This window comes from Neomonachus schauinslandi, chromosome 9 (genome assembly GCF_002201575.2).
Source record: "Neomonachus schauinslandi chromosome 9, ASM220157v2, whole genome shotgun sequence".
Lineage (NCBI taxonomy): Eukaryota > Metazoa > Chordata > Mammalia > Carnivora > Phocidae > Neomonachus > Neomonachus schauinslandi.
In genome coordinates this window covers 75,263,892-75,290,471 of record NC_058411.1, presented here as the reverse complement: position 1 = coordinate 75,290,471, position 26,580 = coordinate 75,263,892, and the positions used below count along the sequence as shown (strand labels likewise).

The 26,580-nt window shown below is 42.4% G+C and overlaps 1 protein-coding gene across 1 annotated transcript in view; it reads left to right on the top strand.

Annotated features, from left to right (window-relative positions):
- RYR3 (ryanodine receptor 3) overlaps nt 1-26,580 on the top strand; it is a 354,804-nt gene that overhangs the window by 3,786 nt on the left and 324,438 nt on the right. Inside the window, exon 3 of the mRNA XM_021695474.2 lies at nt 6,171-6,290. The gene's annotated coding sequence lies outside the window, so the exon portion shown is untranslated. The remainder of the gene's footprint in view (nt 1-6,170; nt 6,291-26,580) is intronic.

Here is a 26,580-nt window from a genome sequence, read left to right as displayed (position 1 = left end):
TGTGAGGGGGCTGGGAGTTATCTATTTTTATCAACACTATCACTGTGGGTCTTAAAGTTAGGGAGATGTGAATTCAGACCTATTACTAAGGTCAGTCTCTCGGGAGACTCTTGGGCATCGTGGTGAATAGGACAAGCTCCTGATTCAGAGAGTCTCAAGGTTCAAGATCAGAATCTATTATATAATTTATATGCTTTGTGGTGCTAGGCAAATTAACCTCTCTGTGCTTCAACCTCTTTATCTACAAATAGAAAGGATATTAGTATCTACCTTACAGGGAGGTTGTAAGGACAAAACTGAGCTGCTGTGATATGGTGGCACATATGACTGTTCATTAAATATTCCCTGATTAAAGTTGCCTGAGTCCTCTGATCCTTGGTATCCTCATTCTTACAATGATTGTGTTGTTAATGTTAAATAATCTAGGGGGAAATCTCAGCAGTGTGGTATGGAATGAATAGTTGATATTATTATCAATAATAATAATAAATAAAGTAACAAAACAAAAACATCTGAAATAGGCTTCAAAGCCTCATTATTATTGCTTATTCTCTACTTTATGTCAACATCTGTTCTCATGAGATTATTCAGTCCTGACTCATCAGTGAAAAGTGACCTTTTATGCAGTAATTATTATTACATGGGTGAGAGTAGACAAATCTCTTTTTAAAATCTGATTCCATATCTCCATCAGCCAACATGCTTTTACCAAACACGTTATGTTTCTAGCTTGGATGGGGAAGTAGTTTCCTGCACTGAGTTTGTAATTAACTAGGGTTACAAGGTAAAAAACACGCATTCAATAAATTCTAACCGCGTGTATATTGTGCATAAGGCACTATGTTAGTATACTGATAGGTATAAACATGAACCAGATGTGGATCCTGCCTTCAAGGGATGCAAAGACAGCTGAGAGGGCTGGAAGAGAGAGCATGGATGCAGACTGCCTGGATTGGGTACCAGACTCTACCCCTCTCCACCGTGAGACTGTGGGCAAGTTACTGAACTGCTCTGTGCAGGGGCTCCTCCTTTGTCAAGTGCAGGTGACAGTAGTACTGTGACACCATAGCGTTGGGGTGAAACTCAGCTGGGTTATTACAGATAAAGCACAGTGTCTGTCCTGTAGTCTGAGATCAATAAACGTTAACCATTTCAAAATACATAGTTGGGGATAAGGCTGCATATAAACAAACATAATGTAAGAGTACGGTGATATTGCTATGGAAATTTGGATAGAGGAGAGATTACGTAGGCTTCATAAAGGGATGTGGTATCTGAGCTAAGCTTGGGAGGATAGATAATATATACACATGGAAGAACAAGGCAAATCAGGGCAGCTTTAGAATCAGATAGTATGAGTAAGAGCATGAAGGGGTGGACAAGGCAAAGGAACTCTACAGGGAAGAAGTTGAGAAAAAAAGAAAGTGAAGGTCTTCATATGCTGGTTCAAGGCATTTGTATTTGCTACGTGGACAGTGGAGAGAGGGTCGTTATGGCTTTTCAACAGAAAAACGGTGAGGTCAGAGCTGTGCCTCTGGTAACAGACCAGAGGAAGAAAGCTCTGAGTGTCTTAATAGCTTGTCTTGGTCCCTAGACCTCCAGTCTGTCCTTTCTCTGGCCCATTTACTGTAGGACCAGAAGGAGGGAAGACTCAGCCAAGAGATGATGATGTTTGGGTTGCCGAGAGGTTGGATGTATCACTACCAAACATGGAGAACATAAAAGGATGAGTAGACTGAAAATTGCCTTTGGGTGCATTGGGACATGTTGGTTTGCAGCGTTGATAAGTATATGGATAAATTCAGGAATGAGTGGAGGTTTGGAACCTTAGAGTACCACCAGGTTGGAGGTAGAGATGGTCCAGCAACTCCTCCAAATAAAACTGGAAGCCTGAAGAATGGATGAGATTGCTAAAGGAAGCTGACAAGACCACCCTTGGCCAATCCTTATAGGTAGGGATAGCAAGAGAAATTGAACATGGAAGGGATCCATCAGACAGGCAGGAGAACAAGGAGAACACAGGGTTGAGTAAAGGGACAGAAGAGTTTCAAGAAGGAGTGTTTTAGGGATGCTAGACAAGACTTACTTGGGAGATGGGAAGGTAGTAGGAATGGAAGAGAGATGAGGCTGGAGGCAGAGGGGAGAACTCACTTCCAGGGGAGTGGGTAGAGACCGTTTGATGTATTAGGTAGAAATCAGGAAATGCTTACATGATCTTTGGTATTATTTCCTAGGAACTTAAGACATGTGTACCCCTCATCCTTAAAGACAGAGACTAGGTCTAAAAAGTCTTGTTACTGAATGTTATGCCTTCTGACCTAGCACTTTCTTCCTCTTTATTTTGTCTTTTTGTCTTATTGTTGGGGGGAAGTGGTGATTTGATATACACTGAGTTGGATCTGGTGTGAGTCCTACAAAAAGGGGAAGGTTTTATGGTCTTGTTCCAGTGAAACCAGAGTTCAGACAAGGTGAAAACATATTATTAAAAAAATCCCATAAGTTGATAGAACAAAATCCCAGAGTTGTGTTACTTTCTCTATCAAAAAATCCTTTTCCTTCCTGGCACAGAGGAAGAGAGGGAAGTGCCCTCTGGGAACTGGAAATCCTGGTGAAAGAGCGCAAGAACTATAAGAGAATAAGAGAGCAAGAAAGGGAAGATTGGGTTCATAGAGCAAGATAGTCTGGCTCTGAGTAGGATAGTCTAGTTCTGGATTTAGAATAGGAATCGTCTAGGTTTTGCCAAAGAATGTTCGCCATAGTGTGTTACTAAAACCGTGGAATACTTAGGACGGGGTGTTCATTTTGAAGAGATTGTCCACATGAACCTTGAAGTTAGGTGAGATCATGGCTCAAGTGACAGGGACAAAGGCTATGAGCTGGCCTTTTGGCCGTCAGCTCCAATACTCCTGTATTAATAGATCTTGTGTTATAAAACCTGCGGTGCTCTGAAGTCTCCTGGCAGAAGGCTTTGTCATTGGATGGTAGTCAATAAATGTGTGTTGAATTCACACAAAAATGATCAAATTTTCTGATTGTAATTAAGAGATCAATGAGGGCGCCTGGGTGGCTCAGTAGGTTAAGCAATCTACCTTCGGCTCAGGTCATGATCCAGTCCTGGGATTGAATCCTGCGTCAGGCTCCCTGCTCAACGGGGTGTCTGCTTCTCCCTCCCTCTCTCTCTTTCAAATAAATAAATTAAATTAAATCTTTAAAAAAAAAGAGAAAGAGAGAGAGAGATAAATGGTGGGAGAATTAACTAGGATGTTGATAGTTTGCCCAAGAAGATGCAGAGATTGGGTATCACATACCTGAAAATAGAAGAGTTTTGCACCTGAGTAGGAAGGTGATCCAAATTTGGCATCGAGGGATGAGAGGAGTGCTCGAGCTTCTGCGGAGGGGAATTACAAAATGTGGAAGAACCTGCAGCCTCCAATTACAGGGAGTTCCTTGGAAATGGTATCCCCTGGAAATACCCAGATTTGATTTAAAGCAAAGGGAGAGAGGGAACAGGGGAAGAAAATGTACATCAGCACAGGAACGAGTGAGTGAGGGAGGGCTGGTAACCGGAGGGGCTTGTGTTCTGTGTTTAACTAGGGAGTGAGAGAAGTGATGAGATGGGTTGACTTGACTTGTGGTTCCGCATGGAACTTTGGTGCAAAGATTATAGCATCAAGTACTCGAAGGCTCGAGATGTCGAGATCTGTTGAAGGTTTACAGAGGTGGTCGGTGCGAAGACAGGCATGGGCTGCCGCTTCAGGCTGTAGCCAGGTCAGCATGGAGCATCCAGTGTCAGCCAGCATGGGGAAAAAAGTGACAGTGTTTGGAGAGCAGGAAACTTGGCACAGAGTCCCACGCCCATCTGTCTGTCACCCAGAGGGTGGACCTAGGAAAGTTTGTATGCTGGACTGTTCTTCAGCAGACAGCTGTTGAGCCAGGGCGGGTCCCTTTATCGCATTAGCTGATGGGCAGCCTAGGTTAGGAAGATGGGAATTATAGGACAGGTTAAGTTTCAGAAGACAGAGATGCGGGGCGCCTGCGTGGCTCAGTCATTAAGCATCTGCCTTTGGTTCAGGCCATGATCCCAGGGTCCTGGGATCGAGCCCCGCATCGGGCCCCCTGCTCAGCGGGGAGCCTGCTTCTCCCTCTCCCGCTCCCCCTGCTTGTGTTGTCTCTGTCAAATAAATAAATAAAATCTTTTTTTTTTTTTTTTAAAAAGAGAGGCAGCCGGTGCAAGGTCAAGCCAAGGTGGTGTGGGCACCTTGGAGTGGAACGGGCATGGGAAATGAAGTCATGGAAACAGGTGTCTTCAGCTCAAGCTGAGGAGAAAATTTTGGCGACTCTCACCCGTTCCTGAAAAGTCTGGTCCGTAACACACTCCTGTGATTTCTAAATGCCTGTTTCTTGTTTCTTTTGTGTGTGTTTTCTTTTTTTGCTGGTGAGTTGTGCATAGGTGGGAGATACTTAAATATTCCTCAGTAGGGGGTCCTCTTGACATTTTGGACAGAAAAATTATGTGTTTGGAGAACTGCCTCTTGCAATACAGACCCCTTAACTCCCGTGACCCGTTGGGCAATGCACGTAGCGCCCCTCAGTCATTGTGACAACTGAGAGGAATCCCTTGCTGCCTGTGCCCTTTGGGAGGATGTGATTCCTCTGGTCACCACAATAGCTGGGGGAGACTCCACCCGGGGGAAAACTTCATTGTCTTCAGAGATTTCACTGAATCCGCATTTTGAGAGTGTAGTGCTATTCTGGAGTTTTATTCCATCTCAACTCAAATAAAGACCATGAATTCTGACTTCACTATAAGCAGAGGCTTTTGACTTATTACTGACTCATTTAATGATGAACAGGGACATTTCTGTGCCAGTAAGAACGTGGAGCTTTTTTTTTTTTCTCTCTCCTCAATCTTCTTTTCGTATGTCTGTGATTTGTGGCTTCTCACATTTTCCTATAGCCCCAGCCCAATCTCTGGGTACCAGCAGACATCTTTTTGGGGGATCTCTTACTATTGAATCTCTTTATCTTCCCATCAGGTGGAAGGATTTTATTTTTTCCATGTGACTAGGCACGTGGTGGACACCTTTCAAGAAAAACCATTTCTGTTTAGTCCACCTGTCCAATATTCTGGGACAAACACTAACACCAGGGGGCATGGGGATGAGGCAGGACAACAGGAGAGCCTTTCCTAAGGAGGAAGTTCCAACTGGCCCTCCTCTTGTTACTCCTTTAACTCAACCACACCTGCAGATGTTTTTGATGTTGGAAACCCAAAGTAAAGTTAAGTGGTGGGGAGAGTGGGGGCACAGATGGACAGACTGGAGGAATGATAAGGAAAATTGTTTCCTCTCAGCGTCAGGCAGGGTTGTGCAAGAGATGAGCATGTTAGTGTAAATAGAGGTTGGCCTCATTTCTGGACCATCAACAAGAGGAATGTTTTTCAAACAAGGTCTCTGAAATTTCAGGAGGGTTGTTTTGAGAGTGATGCGTAGGAGAGAGGTCCCGCTCCTTAGGAATTCAGAGTGGTTCCTCTACTTGACCTTCAGCTCCTCCCTCCAATGTGAATCCTCCAGGCTTCTCTCAGCCTTCCTTTCCCATATGTTTAGGACTCATTTCCTGTCACCGTCCGCAGCTTCCTTCTGTCATTCCTGGCGAATGTGTTACACACTATGTGCGCCCCCATCGGGCTCTTGCCTCTTCCAAGCCTGACGCCAAATGGACTTTCCCTCCATGGATCCCATCTCTGCTTGATCTCTGCTGTTGTCTCTCTTCCCCTAGATCACATCTCACTGTCCTATTCCTGTTGTTTATTTGGAGATTGCTTAGATTTACTCTCATGTCCATCCACGTGTTGAAATTGTCTGCTCACCTGGATTGTGTGCCTTTCCTGTGTCCCAGCAGTGAGGCTCATGCTGCAGATGTCTGTAGTGTATACGTTCCACATACACGGACCTGCTCCCGCTAACGCCACCCCAGAGTTGAGAGTTCTGACTCCGGGGAGGTGCTCAGCACGGCCCTGTGAATAGCACACTCTCCTTTTCTGTATCACATGCAAAAGTATGTACATCTCAGTGTACCTGATAACGATGCAACAAGGTGACTTGGGGACCTGGTTCCACGTGGGGAGGCAGCCCCGCTCACTCACCTGTGTGTCTCTGTTCTGCCGGCAGGAAGATGAGGTGGTTCTCCAGTGCATCGCAAACATTCACAAGGAGCAAAGGAAGTTCTGCCTGGCAGCCGAGGGCCTTGGGAACCGCCTGTGCTTCTTGGAACCCACTTCAGAAGCCAAGGTAAGACTGATCGCCTGCCCTGTGCCTTCTCCCCTTGGCCTCCCAGCAGTCATTTGGGGGAAAGGAGCTGCATGGAGGGGATGAGGAAGGAGATGAGGAAGAAGGGAGAAAGAACACATTGTTTTGAAAGGGGGAAGCAGATCAGATTTAAACCATACCTGTCCCCAGCGCAGGAACCCTTGCAGTAGGAACCCAGAGCAGTGAAGAATTGTTTGCCATTGTTACCAGGATACCAATGATGCCTTGAGGGCACTGTCAGCCCTCACAGAAGAGGTTCTCCTCATCCTTCCAGAACACCATTTTGTGTTAATTCCTGGAAGTCTGAGTGCATGTTCTTTACTCTCAGCTGGCACCGATAGCTCCAGGGACTCACGGGGCTTGGGCTTGGGTTTCGCAGCAAGCACGCTGCTCTCTGTTCTGACTGTGCTGAGATCATCATCCCCACCTGCTCACTGTGACCTGGGGGACAGAGAGGAGCATCCGTGCTGGTCCCTGCCTGTGTGGTGGCATGTAATGTCCTCTCTCTTCAGCCGCACTTTCAGACCATCTCTGCTTTTCTTGGACTCTTTGTCAGGTGGATCTGTGTTCACAGTACTTTGCCGTCCTGGCCAGATCTTTAGATCAGTCAGGGTTCTCCAGAGAAACATCTCTCACTTTCTCTCAATGGGTGGTGGGGGGGGGGGGGATAGATAGATAGGGATTGAAGATATTGCCTCTTGTGATTATTGGGGCTGGCAAGTCTGAAATCTGTACGTCAAATCAGCAGGTTAGAAACTCAGGCAGAAGTTAATGCTGTCTTGAGGCAGAATATTTTTTTCTCCAAGAAACCTCACCTTCAACAGATGAGGTGAGGCCCACCCACATTCTCAAGGGTAACTTTTACTTGAAGTCAACTGTAGATGTTAATCACATCTATCAAATACCTTCACATCAAAACCTGGATTGGAGCTTGATTAAATAATGGAGTCCTATAGTCTAGCCACGGTGACATACAACTGACCCTCCTACCCTCCAAGCTCAGTTTTCTCACAGAACCTTGTTTGTTTGTTTGTTTGTTTGTTTGTTTAATAAGCAGAAAGTTGTTACTGTATTTTCCAGTAGGCCCGCGTGATGGGCATGTCATTTCTGCACAGGAACCTACACAATCACAGACACATATGCGTAGTTCAACCGACTCCTAGAACACCAGATACGCACTGTGATGGCCACATTTCCCAGAAGCCCTTGTCCTCTCCATCACATTTTTGCCCTCCCGTGGAGGTCACCGATCCCTGAGTACAAATGTCTATTTGTGACAATGTATGGCCAGTGCCAGTAGGACAGAGTCCCATTAAAATAAATGATAAAGAGAGGGGTGCCTGGGTGTCTCATTCGGTTAAGCATCTGACTCTTGATTTCAGCTCAGGTCATGATCTCAGGGTCCTGGGATCCAGCCCAGAGTCAGGCTCTGCGCTCAGCAGGGACTCTGCTTGGGATTCCCTCTTCTGGCCTGGCTCTTTCCTTTCCACGAAATATTTCCCCTGATTCCCTACCATCAAATTTTACAACCACCTGTGCCACTCTTGGGTTCTCGGAAGCTAACGTAAGGCGTGCAATGAAGTAAGAAGGTGTATTCCCAAGCCTGGCGCTGAGGGTGAGCCATGCATCTCAAACACCACTCTTAGCCCCGGCTACAGAGCCACCTGTGACCTTGGCATTCCTAGTCAAGGGTATTTCAAGCTAGTTGAGACTCAGAGAGATAAAATTGAGATAAATTCTAGGGAGAAGACAGACCTCTGAGAAAGAAGAGATGAGATAAGGTTCTCAAAAGCTATTCTTAGTGTACAAGCCCTAAGAAAAAGAGGTCACATTGAAGCAAGGTGTGAAAAGGTAGAAGAATGAGAAGCAAAAGTATGCCAACATTTGCTGTAGACATGAGACTATTTAACACTTCGGAGAGCTCTTGTGACTTTCTGTTTGCCATGGCCCACTCTTCTCTGAAGGTCTCCTGAAACTGCAAATGTCAGCAGATGGAAGCACTGTTACTCAGCTTCCCTTTCAAAGATGCACAGCTCCAGGAATTAAAAGGTGTCTTGTTTTATAAGAAAGACTTCAGAATTAGAACCAAAGACCAGGAAACATGGAAAGGAAACGTTGCTTCTTTATTTTATCAATAACAGCAGATACTTTTTTTCCTGTCATTTAAAAAAATTTTTTTTAAGATTTTGGGTGCCTGGGTGGCTCAGTCGTTAAGCGTCTGCCTTCAGCTCAGGTCATGATCCCAGAGTCCTGGAATCGAGCCCCGCATCGGGCTCCCTGCTCGGCAAGAAGCCTGCTTCTCCCTCTCCCACTCCCCCTGCTTGTGTTCCTGCTCTCGCTATCTCTCTGTCAAATAAATAAATAAAATCTTTAAAAAAAAAATTTTTTTTTAAAGATTTTATTTATTTGACAGAGACAGTGCAGCAAAGGGAGAGGGAGAAGGAGCTCCCTTCTGAGCAGGGAGCGTGATGCAGGGCTTGATCCCAGGACCCTGGGATCATGACCTGAGCCAAAGGCAGACACTTAACCTACTGAGCCATCCAGGTGCCCTTCACTGTCATTTTTAAGTGGAAAATTTGTTCCCAGGAATTTACTACTTTTCCTCTGGCCCATATTATCCCGTCTATTTTGTACTGACAGTACCAGCTGGGGAAGGGGGGTGGGGTGGGTCTTACTTTGTTTAACTTAACATCCAAACTCCTGAGACTCTCATGGACTGGTTGGCACTAGTCTGTGCGGTGGGACAGGAACCACCACTTGCCTGCTGGGACATGTCAGGCACACCTCTGGGAATCCTTGCTTCTGAATCCTCCACCCCAGATGACAGCTCAAGTGCAGAGACGAGATCCACATCAGGCAGGTACCATGACTTACAAGCCTCGTGTACCACAGGAACCAGGGTTTCTTGTAACAACCCCACAGACATAGCTTTTGGGTGCCCACAAAGGACACCTCTCCCCAGCTAGAAGAGTCTTACACTTGGGGAATTGCAAAGATATGGCTTCCTAGTGGAGTATTGGTGTCTTCCCATTGCAGACTCAGGCTGCCGGTCAGGGATCATTTTCACTATAAGCAGTGTTCCCGAGTAACCTCATTCACATATCAGTTTTACCAGGTTGTCCTAAGAACAAAACTGGACAGTTAACTGAAGGTCCTATTCTCATGCAGAAGGAGTAAAGAATTCCCTAAGCCTTCTCCCACAGCAGTCTTCATTGATGGCAATTATTTAACTACTCTGGCCTTGTCTGATGTGTCTGGAACCCCAGCACCTTTCCAAATCCTCACTTCTGCCTTCCTTAATTTTAGATCATCAAAAAGTAAGAAGCATATGGGAACTTTGTGTTGAAGATCAGTTTCAGCAGACCAACGTTTGTTTCACTGACTTTAATGAGGATGAAATGGAAATTGTGAAGTGAAACAACTTAACCCCCTCATGCCCTTTATTTATTTTTTTAAAGATTTTATTTATTTGTCAGAGAGAAAGAGAGAGAGCACAAGCAGAGGGACAAGCAGGCTCCCCACTGAGCAAGGAACCCAATGTAGGACTCGATCCCAGGACCCTGGGGACCCCGGGATCACGACCTGAGCCGAAGGCAGACACTTAACCAACTGGGTCACCCAGATGCCCACCCTTGTGCCCTTTAAAAGCCAGTGGCGGGCGTATCCAAAATCTTCGGGCTCTCGGTGTCTCAGATCGAAGTTCTGTCTCTTTGTTGGGGAACACTTCCTGGTCATGGTGTATTCAAAATGAAAAATCTGATTTCAAATCCAGTTTTCAAACTGAAAATTTCCAGGGGAAATTTTAGTCCTGTTGCCCTCCACTTCCTCTTTTGAAAATGAAGAATAGTCTGCTCTGGTTTCTGAGAAGTTGGATAGGCTCTACAGACCCAGTATTAAACATCTGCGATTGTGCAGACATCATTATGTAGATGGCATAAATTAAGAGAATTCTAGGCTAAAAATAACTTATTTTCTATTATTTTTATTATCTTTAGCTCAGAATAGATTTACTCTTGACTTCTAAAAACCTAAGCCTGTGCAAATTTGCAGAGAAGGAGGCTCAGCCTGAGGCTGTATGCTTTTTTGAACTTCTGATTGCTATTTCAGAGTGTAGTAGTCTCTCTGGACTTAAGATCTTATGAAAAGCCAAACTAGGGGCGCCTGGGTGGCTCAGTCAGTTAGGCGTCTGCCTTCGGCTCAGGTCATGATCCCAGGGTCCTGGGATCAAGCCCTGTGTCGGGCTCCCTGCCCCACAGGGAGCCTGCTTCTCCCTCTCCGTTTGCCTCTCCACCTGCTTATGCTCTCTCTTGTTATCTCTGTCACTGTCTCTATCAAATAAATAAAATCTTAAAAAAAAAAAGCCAAATATTACAAAACTTATTTAAAGAAAAAAAAAAAAAACTCCCTTGTCATGTGAGAGAGAATGAGAGGTGGAAAATGTAAACCCTTTTGATTGTTTGGTTTACATTTATCAGGCATCATGTGCTCCATACCACGTACCACGGTGGGTGCTTACATGCTCTCATTTAATTTTTGTCGCCCTATGGAACAAATACTGATCTCATTTGCAGAGAAGGATACAAGAATTTAGACAAAGTTAAGTAAATTCCTGAGGATGATTCATTCCAAACTTGAATGACTAATTCTCTAGTACTCAGCAATAAAGAGTATCATGGATCCAACTTACTTACGGATAGAGAAGCCATATTTCTCCATGTGGTTAGATTTTAAGATTACCTGGGCAGATCTCCATACCCCCTCCCACAACCTTCCTGCATCTGTCCTCTGAATGCCTGACACTCCAAAGTTAGAAATTTGTATTTTGCTTAAATCAAGTAGAAACTATTAAAATACAAATGTTCCGAGAGAACACATGAAGCAGTGTTAAATTTTTATAGCTAATTTTTTTAGTATAAATGACATCATCAGGTATTTTCTTGAAACTTGAAAGTTAATACAGAGGAATAAAGGAGATCACTAAGTGCCTCTGTCTTAGGATATAAGGTACAGAAACACTGGGAATGTGGGATCAAATGTCTACCACATTGAATTAAGATAGTTTACCTGTCTTGATGCCTCCCCTCCACCAGACTGTGAGCACTGAAGTGAAGACAATGGTTAAGACAGTGATTAAGAAACATGACCATGGACCATGGAACAAGACTGCTTGGGCTGGTAATTCAGGCTCCACTGATTAACAGCTATCTGACCGTGGTTCCAGTGATTTTACCTCTCTCTGCCTCAGTTTCCTTGACTTGAAAACTATCCATCTTATAGATTATTATGAAGATTCAGTTACATGCGTTCCTAATTGTAAACACTTAAAACAGTGCCTGACATACCCCAAAGTGCTTTTTAAGCAATAGCTTTTTTTATCCCAGGCATGGAGTCAGACACACTTGAGGTCATCAGGAGCCATTGCTTGATGAGTTACCCACATACTGAATTAGTTAAATTAGATAAATATTTAAATTAAATATTTTATTTATTTTTTACTTTTATTTCCAGTGTAGTTAACATATAGTGTTGTATTAATTTCAGGTGTACAATATAGTGATTCAACAACTCATTGCTCGTCATCATAGTGTACTCTTAATCCCTTTCACCCTATTCACCCCTCCCCCCCCCCCCCCCCCCCCCCCCCCCCCCCCCCCTTGTTCTCTAGAGTTCAGAATCTGCTTTTTGGTTTGTTTCTCTTGTTTGTTTTGTTTCTCAAATTTTACATATGAGTGAAATCATATGGTATTTGTCTTTTTCTGACTGACTTATTTCACTTAGCATAATACCCTCTAGCTCCACCCACATGGTTGCAAATAGCAAGATTTCATTTTCTCTGATGGCTGAGTAGTATTCCATTGTGTAGATAGACCACATCTTCTTTATTCCTCTATCAATAGACACTTGGGCTGCTTGATATCTTGGCTATTGTCAATAATGCTACAGTACACATAGGGGTGCATATATTTTTCAAAGTTAGTGTTTTGTCTTCTTTGGGCAAATACCCAGTAGTAGAATTACTGGGTCATAGGGTAGCTCTATTTTTAATTTTTTGAGGAGCCTCCATATTGTTTTCCACAGTGACTGTACCAATTTACATTCCCACCAATAGTGTACGAGGGTTCCTCTTCCTCCACATCCTCACCAACACTTGTTATTTCTTGTCTTTCTCATTCTCTCCATTCTGACAGATGTAAGGTGATCTCTCATTGGGGTTTTGATTTGCATTTCCCTGGTGATGAGTGCTGTTGAGCATCCTTTCATGTGGCTGTTGGCTGTCTGCATGTCTTTGGAAAAATGTCTGTTCATGTCTTCTGCCCATCTTCTTTTTTAAGTAGGTTCCACGCCCAGTGTGGAGCCCGAGGCAGGGCTTGAACCCATGACCCTGAGATCAAGACCTGAGCTGAGGGGCACCTGGGTGGCTCAGTTGGTTAAGCGACTGCCTTCAGCTCAGGTCATGATCCTGGGGTCCTGGGATCAAGCCCCACATCAGGCTCCCTGCTCAGCCGGAAGCCTGCTTCTCCCTCTCCCATTCCCCCTACTTGTGTTCCCCCTCACGCTGTCTCTCTCTCCTTCTCTGTCAATTAAATAAATAAATAAAATATTAAAAAAAAAAAAGACCTGAGCTGAGATCAAGAGTCGGATGCTTAACTGACTGAGCCCCCCAAGACCTGAGCTGAGATCAAGAGTCGGATGCTTAACTGACTGAGCCACCTAGGTGCCCCTCTTCTGCCCATTTTTTAATTGGATTATTTGGGGGTTTTTTGGTGTTGAGTTGTAGAAGTTCTTTATTTTTAGATACTAACCCTTAATCAGATATGTCATTTGCAAATATATTCTCCCATTCAGTAGTTGTCTTTTAGTTCTGTTGATTGTTTCTTTTGCTGTGCAGAAGCTTTTTATTTTGATGTAGTTCCAGTAGTTTATTTTTGCTTTTATTTCTCTTGCCACAGGAGGCATATCTAGAAAAATGTTGCTATAGCTGATGTCAGAGAAGGTACTGCCTGTGTTCTCTTCTAGGATTTTTATGGTTTCGGGTCTCGTATTTTAGGTCTTTAATCCATTTTGAGTTTATTTTTGTATGTAGTGTAAGAATAAATAGTCTAAAGGCCTGGATTTGACCATCAACAGGACATTTGTGACATTTAAAGTGAAATATTAATGAGAGTCAGAGTGAGTAAGTTAGATGAAAAGGATTAAGCAATGAGTGAATAGTTTTAAAGAATAAAGTGAATCAGTGGGATGTACATTTTTATTATTATTGATTTCTAATTTAATTCTGTTATGACCAAAGCCATGCTCTGTAGATTTAAATTCTTGGCAATTTATTGGGACTAGTTTATGGCCGGACATGTGGTCTATCTTGCTTAATATTCCATGTGTTCTACTTTTAAAAAGTGGGTCTTTTTCAGTTCTTAGCTAGTGTTGTATGAATATTAAGATGGTTGATCATGGTGTTCAAATCTTCTGTTCTTACTGAGTTCTATTTATATGTTCTATCAATTACTGAAATAGAGGTGTTAAAAACTATGAAGATTTGTCTATGTCTCGCTTTAGTTCTGTCTGTTTTTCATGTATTTTAAAGCTCTCTTCTTAGGTGTGTGTATATATGTAGGATTTTTATTTTCTCGATGAATTAATCTTTGTGTGATTATCAAATGCTCCTATTTATCCTTGGTTTTATTGTATATTTTGATATTAACACAGCCATAAGCTTTCTTATGTTTACTATTTTGTGGTATATCTTTTTCTATCTTTTTTTTAAAGATTTTATTTATTTGACAGAGAGAGAGATAGCGAGAGAGGGAACACAAGCAGGGGGAGTGGAAGAGGGAGAAGCAGACTTCCTGTGGAGCAGGGAGCCCAATGTGGGGCTTGATCCCAGAACTCTGGGATCATGACCTGAGCCAAAGGCAGACGCTTAATGACTGAGCCACCCAGGCACCCCTCTTTTCCTATCTTTTTGTGTTCAATTTCTTTATATTTAAGGCATGTCCCTCATAAACAACATATAGTTACATGTTACTCCTCCCCTTTCAATCTCTGCTGTGTTATTAGAGTGTTCAGTCCACTTAAGTTTATTGTAACAATTGATACCATTGGGTTTTAGTCTACCATCTTACTATTTTGTTTTCTTTTGTTTCCTCTGGTTTTTATTCTTCTGTTTCTCTTTTTTTTACCTTCCTCAGGATAAATCAAATATATTTTAATATTCTATTTTGTCTCAATTGGCTTTTTAGCTCTACTTCTGTGTTTTATTTTTTAGTCCTTACTTTAGGGATTACAATATAAATCCTTAACTTCTCAGAGTCTGTCTGGAGTAGTATTATACCACTTTCCTTTTATCCTCTGTGCTATTATTGTCACATGTTTTATTTTTACAAGTTACATAATATGCAGTACTTTCTTATTTTTGTTTCAAAGAGTCGTCTTTGAATTTGTCTCAAGGAAATTAAGAAAAGGAAAAAAATCATCCTTTGTAATCATATATTTACCATTTTCAATGCTCTTTAGTCCCCTAGATCCAGACTCCCATCTAGTAGCATTTTCCTTAAGCCTGAAGAATGTCCTTTAGCATTTCTTGTAGTGCAGGTCTGCTGGTGACAAACTTTCCCCACTTTTGTTTCACTGACAATGTCTTTATTTTGTCTTTATTGTTGAAGGATATTTTCTCTGTAAATTCCTTGTTTGATTTTTTTTTTCTTTTATCACTTTAAATATGGTGTTTTACCATCTTTTGGTCTCCTTTTTTTAAAATGAAAAATGATCTATCATTTTTATGATTCCTCTATATGTAGTAAGTCTTTTTTTGCTGGCAGGTTTTAAGAATTTTCTTTATCTTTGATTTTAAACATGTTGAATTCAAAAGTACTGTAAGACATCCAAGGAGAAATTTTGATAGGCATCTGAACATATAAAACAGAAGTTCAGAAGAGAAGTTGGGATTAATCTTTTCAAAGCTTCAGAACATCTTTGCTTTTCAGTTTGAATGATTACATTTGAGGGTGGTTTTCTTTGCATTTATCCTGCTTGCGTTTTGCTGAGCTTCATGGATCTTTTGGTTGTTGTTGTTTTGTTTGTTTTTAATCAAGTTTGGAAACTTGGGGGCCATTACTTCTTAAAATATTTTTTCTGCCACATTTGCCCTTTCTGAAAATCCAGTTACTTATATATTAAACTGTTTGATATTTTTCTATAGGTCCGTAAAATGGTTTATTTTTTTCAACTATTTTTCTCTCTGTGCTTCAGTTTGAATATTTCCTACTAGCTTGTCTTTATGTTAACTGATACTTTTAATATAAGTGTGCCATTAACTGCCTCCAGTGAATTTTTTCCAGCTATGTATTTTTAAATTCTGAACTTTCCATTAGTTCACTTCTAAGGTGTTACATAGTAACCTCAAATTCTCTTCTGCCATTATTCTCATTTTTTCCTCTAAGTTTATTAACATAGTATAATAGTTATTTTAAATATTTGACTATTAATACCAGTATCTGGATTGTCTGTGGGTCTATTCCTACTAACTGAGCTTTCTCTTGATTATGAGTCACATTTTCCTATTTCTTTTGATATCTAGTAATTGTATACTGAAGATTGTAGGTGGTAATTTTTTATCTTCCCCTGAAGATATCTCCCCCTCATTTTTTTTATCTTCCCCTGAAGGGTATTGCATTTTATTCTAGCAGGCAGTTAAATTATCGGTGGACCTCCTTGATCTTATGGAGGCTTAGTCTAATTTGGTTTTGGTTTTAGTCCTAGAATATAGTCCTTGTTCTTGGGACTAAAGCCCTTCTGAGTTTTAATGAAAATCCTGAAGTTTTTCCTAACCCCTTCGAAATAGCAAGACTTGAACACCAAATTCTGACACTTTGAAATTGGATAGCTGTTATAACCTTTACTCACTTTTAATGTTCTATTGCCCTCCTTTGGATACTTGAAATACTGCTCTGCACAGTTGAGTTGGCCAAAAAATTTGAGGGACATTTGTGTGCTGATTTTGGGTTTTCATCTGTGGTGCTTCTGTTCTTTCCAGCATTCTCCTTTTCAATCTCCTGACATTCTGACAGCCCAAAGTCAAGCCTCTGGCTCCATAACAAATTTTTTCTGAGGTGTATCCCCCATGAACCCCATGAACAGAGGAAGTACCCTCAAAGGAAAATTTAATTAAATGTAGATATCACTTATTAGACTTCCCATCTTTCAAGAGTCCTATTCCTTCCAGCTTTAGGTTGCTCTCCAGTGCCTTCAAAGAGTTTTTTTAAATTTTTGTTCAGAATTTATAATAGTTGTTGTCAAGAGAGTTATTCTGCTGTAAGCTTCTCCATTGTTACCTGAATCAGAACTTCATCAGTGAGTGTTCACTACTCTTTGAAGCAGTTTAATTTTAAAAGGAAGAAGAGGGGCGGCTGGGTGGCTCAGTCAGTTAAGCCTCCTACTCTTGACTTTGGCTCAGGTCATGATCTCAGGATTGTGACACGGAGCCTCGCGTCAGGCTCCATGCCTGCTTAAGATTCTCTCTCTCCCTCTCCTTCTGCCCCCCCCCAAAAAAGGGGGAAGAGAAAATAGTGTTAAAGCAGAATCTAGGTAGTCGAGCTGTTTCCACAGTGAGAAACACAAGCATGTTTCTAGGCAAAGGAGGAGGTCTAGAGAAGGAGACACTGAGGTTGCAAAAGATAGGGAACTAAGAGATGGCACTATTAGTGAGGGGATGAAATTCAGTGTAGCTTTGGAATATGCAAAAGAAAAGAGAAGAGGTGAGGGGATTTTGAGGTAGCAAGGATAGGAGCTGAACGTGAACAGGGATTTGTTGTCAGAGGAGAACACGAACTTACAAAAGCTGTATGGATTCCTCATATGAAAAAAGGAAGTGAAGAGACAACTAAATTGAATTCAGGTATGGCTAACAGAATGCATGGGATGGATAAAGAATGAAGGTAGGAGTAGTCAAGTGTGACTCCAGAGTTACAGGCTTTAGCTGCCTGTAGAGGGCATTTTATTTAGTGAAAGGAATTTATTTGGAAAGGAGTAAGTTAGGCCAGAGGGTATTGGTGGAGCTTATGAACTGAGGTTTGGACATGTTGAATTCCAAAGGCCAGTAAGAGACACAGGAAAAAAATTTGATAGGCATCTGGACATATGGACCAGGAGTTCAGAAGAGAGGTTACGGCAGAGGTAATATTTAAGAGATAATGGCTTAAGGCTAGTTAAATCAAGCTATGAGAGTGAGTGGCAAATAATGGATTAAGAAATGAGAAGGCCTGCAACAGACACATGAAAAAGTGCTCAGCATCACTCGGCATCAGGGAAATACAAATCAAAACCTCAATGAGATACCACCTCACACCAGTCAGAATAGCTAAAATTAACAAGTCAGGAAATGACAGATGTTGGTGAGGATGCAGAGAAAGGGGAACCCTCCTACACTGTTGGTGGGAAGGCAAGGTGGTGCAGCCACTCTGGAAAACAGTATGGAGGTTCCTCAAAAAGTTGAAAATAGAGCTACCCTATGACCCAGCAATTGCACTACTGGGTATTTACCCCAAAGATACAAATGTAGGGATCCGAAGGGGTATGTGCACCGCAATGTTTATAGCAGCAATGTCCACAATAGCCAAACTATGGAAAGAGCCTAGATGTCCATTGACAGATGAATGGTTAAAGAAGATGTGGTATATATGTGTACACACACACACACACACACACACACACACACACAGTGGAATATTATGCAGCCATCAAAAAAATGAAATCCTGCCATTTGCAACAACATGGATGGAACTAGAGGGTATTATGCTAAGCAAAATAAGTCAATCAGAGAAAGAGTATCATATGATCTCACTGATATGAGGAATTTGAGAAACAAGACAGAGGATCATAGGGGAAGGGAGGGAAAAATGAAACAAGACAAAATCAGAGAGGGAGACAAACCATAAGAGACTCTTAATCTCAGGAAACAAACTGAGGGTTGCTGGAGTGGAGGGGGTGGGAAGGATGGGGTGGCTGGGTGATGGACATTGGGGAGGGTATGTGCTATGGTGAGCGCTGTGAATTGTGTAAGATTGATAAATCACAGATCCATACCCCTGAAACAAATAATACATTATATGTTCATAAGAGATAAAGGAACGAGAAGGCCTGGAAAATGTCAATATTTAAAAAAGAGATGAAGAGTAACATCACAGAGAATGAGAAGGAGCATCCTGAGAGCTCAGGGGAAAAACAGTCATGTCCAGTGTCATAGAAGCCACAGAAAGTAAAGGCAGAGTGTCTAGAAAGGGGCATAGGGTAGAATGCCACTTGGAAGTCAAATAATTTAAGGATGGAACGTGTCCATTAGATGTAGTGACATGGAGGCCAGCAGCAGTCTTGGTGAGAGTTCTTTCAATGGGGGTGATGAAGGTACAGGCCAATTTATTTTTTTCAGAAGCCAATTTAGAGGAAGTGAAGAGTAAGAAGTAAGAAGGAAAAAACAAAGGCAACTTGTGCAGATTATCTCTAAAAGAGAGAGTGCAATGGCTGGAGAGGGTTGGAAGATGGAGGGATTTTTGTAATGGGAAAGACTTAAGCGTGTGTAAGTGCTCCTGGGAAGGTGCACGTGGAGAAGGAGGAGGAGAAGATGCAGGAGAGGGAAGGGATGGCTGAGTTTGAAAATCGCTGGTATAATGAAAAGGACTGGTGATGAGAACAGAGGAAGAACTGACTTTCAAGTAAAGGAGGAACTTCTGTGCCATTGAACAGGAAGGAGGAAGGCAAGGATGAAAGTAGATGGGTAGGTTCTGTCCATTTGGAGAGAGAAGAGTGTAGGATTGCTGAGCAGTGGGTGGGCCCAGCATCGAGGGACAGTTGAGGTTGATGAGCATTAATTTTTAGTGCTGTCCATTTTCTGACTGTGTCCTCATCAGCAGTCGCTAGCAGTCCCAGAGCAGGCATGAAGACAGTGGATAGTTAATTCAGCCAGGGTCAAAGTGTTGCAGGTGACTGTGATCAGTGATAAAGGGGCAAGAGAGTCTGGGAGTCTGGCCAATGAAATCTTGGAATTTAAGCTGAGTGGTAGCAAAAAGAAATAAGGGATAAAAACAGTGATGAGAGCAGTTGAGTGCGTAAGCAAGCAAGCTGGAAGGTGAGTGGCTGGTGAGACAGTGGGCTGTGTTGGAGGTTTCAGAGTGGAGTGGTTTGTTTGAAAACATGGTTCCAGTGTATGAGAGAAGGTGGCTGAACTGGAGAATAGAAGATCATTGGTAAGGAGGAAGCAGAGTAACTGAAAGGCCATATGTGATGGATTATTCATATAATACGTTAGTTTCCTATGGCTGCGTAGCAAATTATCATGCATTAGGTGGCTTAAAATAACAGGACTTACTCCTTTGTAGTTCTGGAAGCTAGAATCTGAAATCAAGGTTTTGGCAGAGACCTGCTCCCAACCGAAACCTCTGTGGGAGGATCCCTCCTTGCCCATTCCAGTTTCTGGTAGCCCCACGTGTTCTGTATAACCCCAGTGTCTGCCTTCATCTTCACATGGCCCTTTTCTCTCTGTGTGGGTCTGTCCTCACATGGTGTTTTCCTCTTATTATAAGGACATCAGTCATATTGGATTGGATCAGTCACCCCACTGACCTCACCTTAATTTGATTACATCTTCAAGGACCTTATTTCCAAATATGGTCATATTCACAGGTACCAGGGGTCAGTTCTTCATATATTTTGGGAGGACACAATTGAACAAATAACACTGTGATTGTTCAAATCACCAGTAGGCAGAATAAGAAGGAGCCAGAGCTTTTTCAGTGAAGCGCAGGTCCAGGAAATACACAAAGAGCAGTGAGGGAGGGAGTGGGGAACGAGGTTACCAGAAGTAGGAAGCTTAAAGAAGAGGAGTTAACTCGTGGAAGAGTAATGATCTGGAGGTAGTCCTGGTGGGAGAAGGACACAGAACCCACCTCCTAACCTTCAGTCACATGAGGTAGGAGAGAATGAGCATCCTGTCATTGGGAGGTCCCCAAGGGAAGCGGGGTCCTTTAGGAGGAGCTGGGTTTCATCTGTTCAGCTGGTGTTCAGGGAGAAGGCAGAGGGTGGATGATGGAGCATGTTGATCATGGACTAGGTGTTCTGGAAGGGAAAAGGGGCTAAGTGAGGAGATTGGAGGGGGAGAGCATTAAGGAAATGACCACACAGTAGAGGAAAGATAATGCCGCAGAGAATTTACACAGTGGCAGTCATCCAAGAAAACGAAGGTAATAGCCTTTGTGGGCTTAGCCTTAGTCTTCTGGAGGATGGCAGCCATGCTGTGGCATGAGGAAATGGAGGCTCGACAGTCATTCTGTTAGACAAGACATTCTTTTTCTTTTATCTGCTGGAGTTCCTGTTTGCATGTCCGAGTCTTGCTGTCCAACATGTACAAGTGAATAAAATGGCTGGGAGTACTCTGTACAGTCGTGCTGGCCTGGTGAGCTGGCCCTCTGGTGTGGTCCTGGGGGGACGAGGGTAGGCTCTCTGCACTGAGCAGCTACCCTGCATCAGGTTATTGTTCACACTGGGCCAGGCACTAGTACTGCTTTGTGCGGGGAGGAAAAAGACGTTTCATTTCATATTGGTCCACATGTGGAGTACAATTCTAACTGTGCTCGGATTCTGAAAAACATGGCTCCAGTTCTTCTCAATTAGCTCAATTACTTTCTTTCAGGAAGTTTTATTCTTATTTCTGCATCCACACTGAGCCTCATGCTCTGCTATTTCTGACTGTCAAGAGATGAGAAGGGAAACAGCTATCCAAAGAAATAGCATAAAAGTCAAGTTTAACACATGTCGGGTTTTGTTTTTTTTTTAAGATTTTATTTGAGAGAGAAAGAGAGCATGAGTTGGGGGTGGGGGCAGAGGGGCAGAGGGAGAGGAAGAAGCAGGCTCCCTAGGAGCCTGATAGGGGGCTTGATCCCAGGACCCCGAGATCAAAACCTGAGCCAAAGGCAGATGCTTAACCGACTGAGCCAGCCAGGTGTTCCTCATGTGTCAGGTTTTTCAATGCACTTACCATTTGTTGGATCTGAGGACCTAGTTGTTTTAAAAAAGAAAAATCCAATCTTTTAACCCCGAGATCTTTCCTCATCTATATTGTTCGCCTTCCTACTTGAGTTATTAATACTGTTGCGATAACGTGTCTGCTTGAGGCAATACCAGTCCCCTCTTTTTATTTAAAGACAGTCTGTACCTTAGTGGTGGGAATCTTCACAAAGAATTTATTCAGTGTGTAAAGTGGCACCATAGCTCTGCTGTTCATTTGTCATTTACTTGTTCACAGCAGGCAAATGGCCCCAGGTGAATTATGAGTAGGTATTATTCATACCCGGGCTCCTCTGCAAGTACTTAGTACTTTGCTCTTCAGACCTAAGAGCTGCTATTTTGGTCTCTATTAGCAGTGTTTTTTCTTCCTCCATCAACTCCTGAACTTACTAATTATATCACGAAGACTTGCCTTTTTTCCCCCTGTGATTACCTTTTTCATTTGTTGCTTTTACGTGTTGCGTTTGTTAGAACTTGAATCTTAAGAACGCAAGCCATGTTGTATGTATCATTTGTATTCCTCATGGGTATTTTAAAACCTGGGGATAAACTTAAGTCATGATATGACCTTCTGTGTAACCCGTTGAAGTTATGTGCATATTCATAATTCACAGATCAAACCATTTCTAAAGAACACCGGAGAGTGATTTGAGAAAGTTCTCCCTCCAGCTTGCTGTAAAATGTTCCACAAGATAACCCCTCAGGTCTGATTGTGACTCTCCTGTGAGGAGAGTTTTGTAAAGGAAATGTTTAAAATTGTTAAATCGAAGTTAAGATTTCCAGACATTTAAGTTGACAACTTCTTCTTCTCAGTAGTTCATTCAATAGTTTTATTCTTCAAAATTTCATTCTTTTTTTAAAGATTTATTTATTTGAGAGAGAGAGTGCTTGCATAAGTGATGGGAGGGGCCGGAGGGGCAGAGGGACAGAATCTTCAAGCAGACTCCCAGTGAGCCCAGAGCCCAACACCGGGCTCAGTCTCATGACCCATTAGATCATGACCTGAGCTGAAACCAAGAGTCTGTGGCTTAATCGACTGAGCCACCCAGGCAACCCTAAAGCTTCATTCTTTTTAATAGTGACCTGAACAAACTACATGACCTGAAAAATTTTATGAATCTTTTGCAAACAATATTTTTTTGTTCTTCATTTGCTGACATGCAGTAAATAGGTGATTTTAGATAATTCCAACACATTGGAGAATTAATTTGTTTTTGTTCATCCACATTGTATTTCAGGGAATGATTACAAAGTGTTCTTAATGCAGTCATTCCAGAATTGAGCTGCTTTCTCTATTAGGACATTTTCAAATAATTTTCCTCTCACTTAAACTCAACTGAGCCTTATCCAAAGCCTTTAGAAGATGCAAACAGCTGGTGCAAGAGAGCTATCTGTAAGTCTCTCTCAAACAGTTGTTTTCTTAGCTATAGAGTGGTTGACAAAATTAAAAACCCCTTGACCTAATGATCCATTTCTTACTGGAGCACTTTCATCAGAGGTTTTTGCCTCAAGCCCTACTTGAGCACTTCGCTCTACATCCCAAGATATTTCTGCTTCTGAACAGAACAGACTGTAAACTCTTTGGGGTGGTTCAGGTATACTGCCACCTCAGAGCAGAGGGTGGAATAATTGATCTCCAGCCCACCTCTTCCATCCCCGAAGCAGTCCCTTGAGACTTGAAATTTGAACTGTTACCCTGATAGGCTGTGGAATCTGGGTTCAGACAATTTCACTTCTTTTACCTAAAGAGGAGGAGAGTTTTTAGAAATTAATGCAAATTCTGAGACTGTGTCAACAAAGAAGCCATAGTGTTCTCATCAGCAGAGTCTCTAGTAAACAGCTAGAGAGTACTTTTGGTGAAAAATACAGCCAAGAAAGAGAACTTTTGGATGATCATGAGAAAGTTTCTACAGCCTCCTCTGATCACCATTCAAGTTGAAAAAGAAGCGCTATGCTTTTGCTCACTGCCTGGTTTCCCAAGTAAGTTATATCAAGAATGTTTTATCTTTAAAGATGATAAGCCTGGGGCGCCTGGGTGGCTCAGTCAGTTAAGCATCTGCCTTCGACTCAGGGCATGATCCCCAGGGTCCTGGGATTGAGCCCCGCATTGGGCTCCCTGCTTGGTGGAGAGTCTTCTTCTCCCTCTCCTACCCCTCCCCCTGCTGTTGTGCATGCTCTCTCTCTCTCTCAAATAAATAAATAAAATCTTAAAAAAGAATGATAAGCCTGTTCAGCATGTAGGGGTTTTGGCACAGAGCTCCCCCAGAAGGGCAGTGTTTCTCAAACTTGAGTGAGCATATTCTTCCATCCCCAACTTTGTCTTGGGTGGAGCCAAAAATTTTTCTTTTAACTTCTGTATGATTCTTATGCAAGTGGTCCTCACACCACATTTTCAGAAATTGTTGCAGGGCTGAATTTGCAGTCATCAGCCTTTGACACCTGTTTCCTTGTTTGACTAAGTAATGATAAAGTTGCTAGCCAGCTTGGGGGTGTAGATGTCCTCACAAAATGAAGCAAAGCTACGCCCTTGACTTGATTAGCTTCACGTTTAAACTTACCTACAGCCTGCCATGGAAAGTTCCCAATTGCTATAGTAATGAATGAACTTGCTTCTTTCCCAAAATGTACAAGTTGAATAGGATGCCAGACATGCCTTTCATCTCTGTCTTATTCACTGAGAACATAAGGACAAATGCCCCTGGAGAGCAACTGGGTAATTTGAAGCATTTATCTCTATAGGGTCTTGACAGGCTTTGCTTAGGTCACCCTGAGCAAGGACTTTGCTTTTTGAGGTGTGTCATTGCTCCATCAGTTTCCATCAATGTGTTCATTCTCTCCCATGGCGCCAAGTTAACTTAACCATTATGCAGTAGAGGGGGGCACCTGGGTGGCTCAGTCAGTTAAGCGTCCAACTCTTGATTTTGGCTCAGGTCATGATCTCAGGGTTGTGAGATTGAGTCCCACATCCGGTTCCATGCTGGACATGGAACCTTCTTAAGATTCTCTCTCTCCCTTTACCTCTGCCCCTCCCCCCTCTAAAAAATCATTATTTATTGGAGGTAAATCCTGGTTATCCAGGAGGGGAGGGGAAAGGAAACACCATGATCTGTCCTGCAACATCTATTCCCTGGCCTCATTGTTGATGGTGAACTTGAGTAACCTGGGTTAGTTACTCTGCAGAGCTGAGAGGAAGGGAGCTCAAGTGATGGGCCCAGTCATGGCAACTTGGGTAGTTGGGCAGAGGCAGTATTTGATGTGTATTTCCTGGCCAGCTTCACTAGATGGTGAGTGATGTGCTGGGTTCAAGTAGGAAGAGACTAAGTCTCCTAATTGTTTCTTTGTGTTGATCAAAGCTAGTTTATGCCCTGGGTGAAAGGGATCAGTGACTTCAATGAAGGAAGCTTTGGAGAGAATGGGATCCAACCTATCTTCACAGATGATTGTCTAATTCCATACTTAGACTATTTCTTGATAAGAAAGACATTATTGAAGAAGATCTATTGAAGAAGGAGGTTATAGGTCTCTCGACTACCACTCCAGTGAAGCAGTGCTTATTTTATTTTTATCCCTGTGATTTATTCCATAACTAGACAGCTGTATCTCCCACTCCCCTTTTTGACCATCCTTTGACCCCCCCCTTCCCTCTGGCAACCATCAGTTCGTTCTCGGTACTTCTGGGTCTGTTTAGTTGTCTGTTTATTTGTTTTTAGATTTGACATGTAAGTGAAATCATACAGCTTTTGTCTTTTTCTGCCTTATTTCACTTAGTGTAATAGTCCCTAGGTCCATCCACGTTGTTGCAAATGGCAAGGTCTCATTCTTTTTTATGGGTAAGTAATAGGGTGTGTGTGTGTGTGTGTATTACATCTTCTTTATCCATTCGTCTGTGGATGGACACTTAGGTTGCTTCCATGTCTTGACTATCGTAAAAAAGCTGCAATAAACATAGGGGCACATATATCTTTTCGAATTAGTGTTTTTGTTTTCTTTGGGTAAATACCCAGTAGTGAAATTGCTGAATCATATGATAGTTCTGTTTTTAATCTTTTGAGGAGCCTCCATACTATTTTCAACAGTAGTGGCACCAATTTACACCCCCACCAACAGGGCACGAGGATTCCTTGTTCTCCACATCCTCACCAACACTTGTTATTCATCTTTTTGATTCTAGCTGTTCTGACAAGGGTAAGGTGATATCTCATTGTGGTTTTTGATTTGGATTTCCCTGATGATGAGTGCTGTGGAACATCATTTCACGTGTCTTCTGGCCATCTGTAGGTCGTCTTTGGAAGAATTTCTATTCATGTTTTCTGCCCATCTTTTAGTCGTATTATTTAGGTTTTTTTGGTGTTTAGTTGTAGACTCTCTTTATATATTTTGGATATTAACCCCTTATTGGATATATCATTTGCAAATATATTCTCTGCTTCAGCAGGTTGCCTGTCTGTTCTGTTGTTTCTTTGCTGTGTAAGAGCTTTTTATTTTGGTCTAGTTCCAATAGTTTATTTTTTATTTTGTTTTTCAAGCAGTGCTTATTATAAGTGGATGTCTTTAACTCCTGCAGCTACTGACGGACAGTGCTGACTCTTACTGTGTGTACATGTTTTAAAATATCTGTGATGAGCATTACATGCCCCTTGCAAGTGGGGTTGCATAGTATTAATCCTTGCATGATCTTTGTAAATGTAAGCATCTAGTGGTAGTAGTTTGGCTCAGATGCTATGAGGCAGTTAGAATGGATGGGGTCTAGTTCTCTATACGGGTATAAAAGTATTTTTTCCATATTGGCGAAGAATATTTATGACTTATTTATCATCACAAAGGCTTTTTTATAACTGCAAATTTTATGAACATCTGTCCGTATACTCCTGCCAAAATACTTTTTAATCCAGAACTTAGTTTATAGTGATACGCTTATTTCTGTCAAAGCAAAAACTTCATGGAGTGGGCAAAAATAAAAACTGCATTTCCACATTGGAATCTGGATGCCATTTGAGAGTGGGAATGAGACATTGGGAAAAAAAAATTCAAACCATTTGGAAGCCAAGCTGTTGCCCTTGCCCTTCATCGCCACGAGCTGTGTGCCGACCTGAGATCCTGAGTCCACAAGCCTCGTGGAGCTGGTGCTGCAGTCCAGGCAGGAGCTTTTCCCCTCAAGAGATTAGTGATGCTGATGACGAGTGCACCATAGGGAACAGCACTGCCTTTGAGCACCCAATGT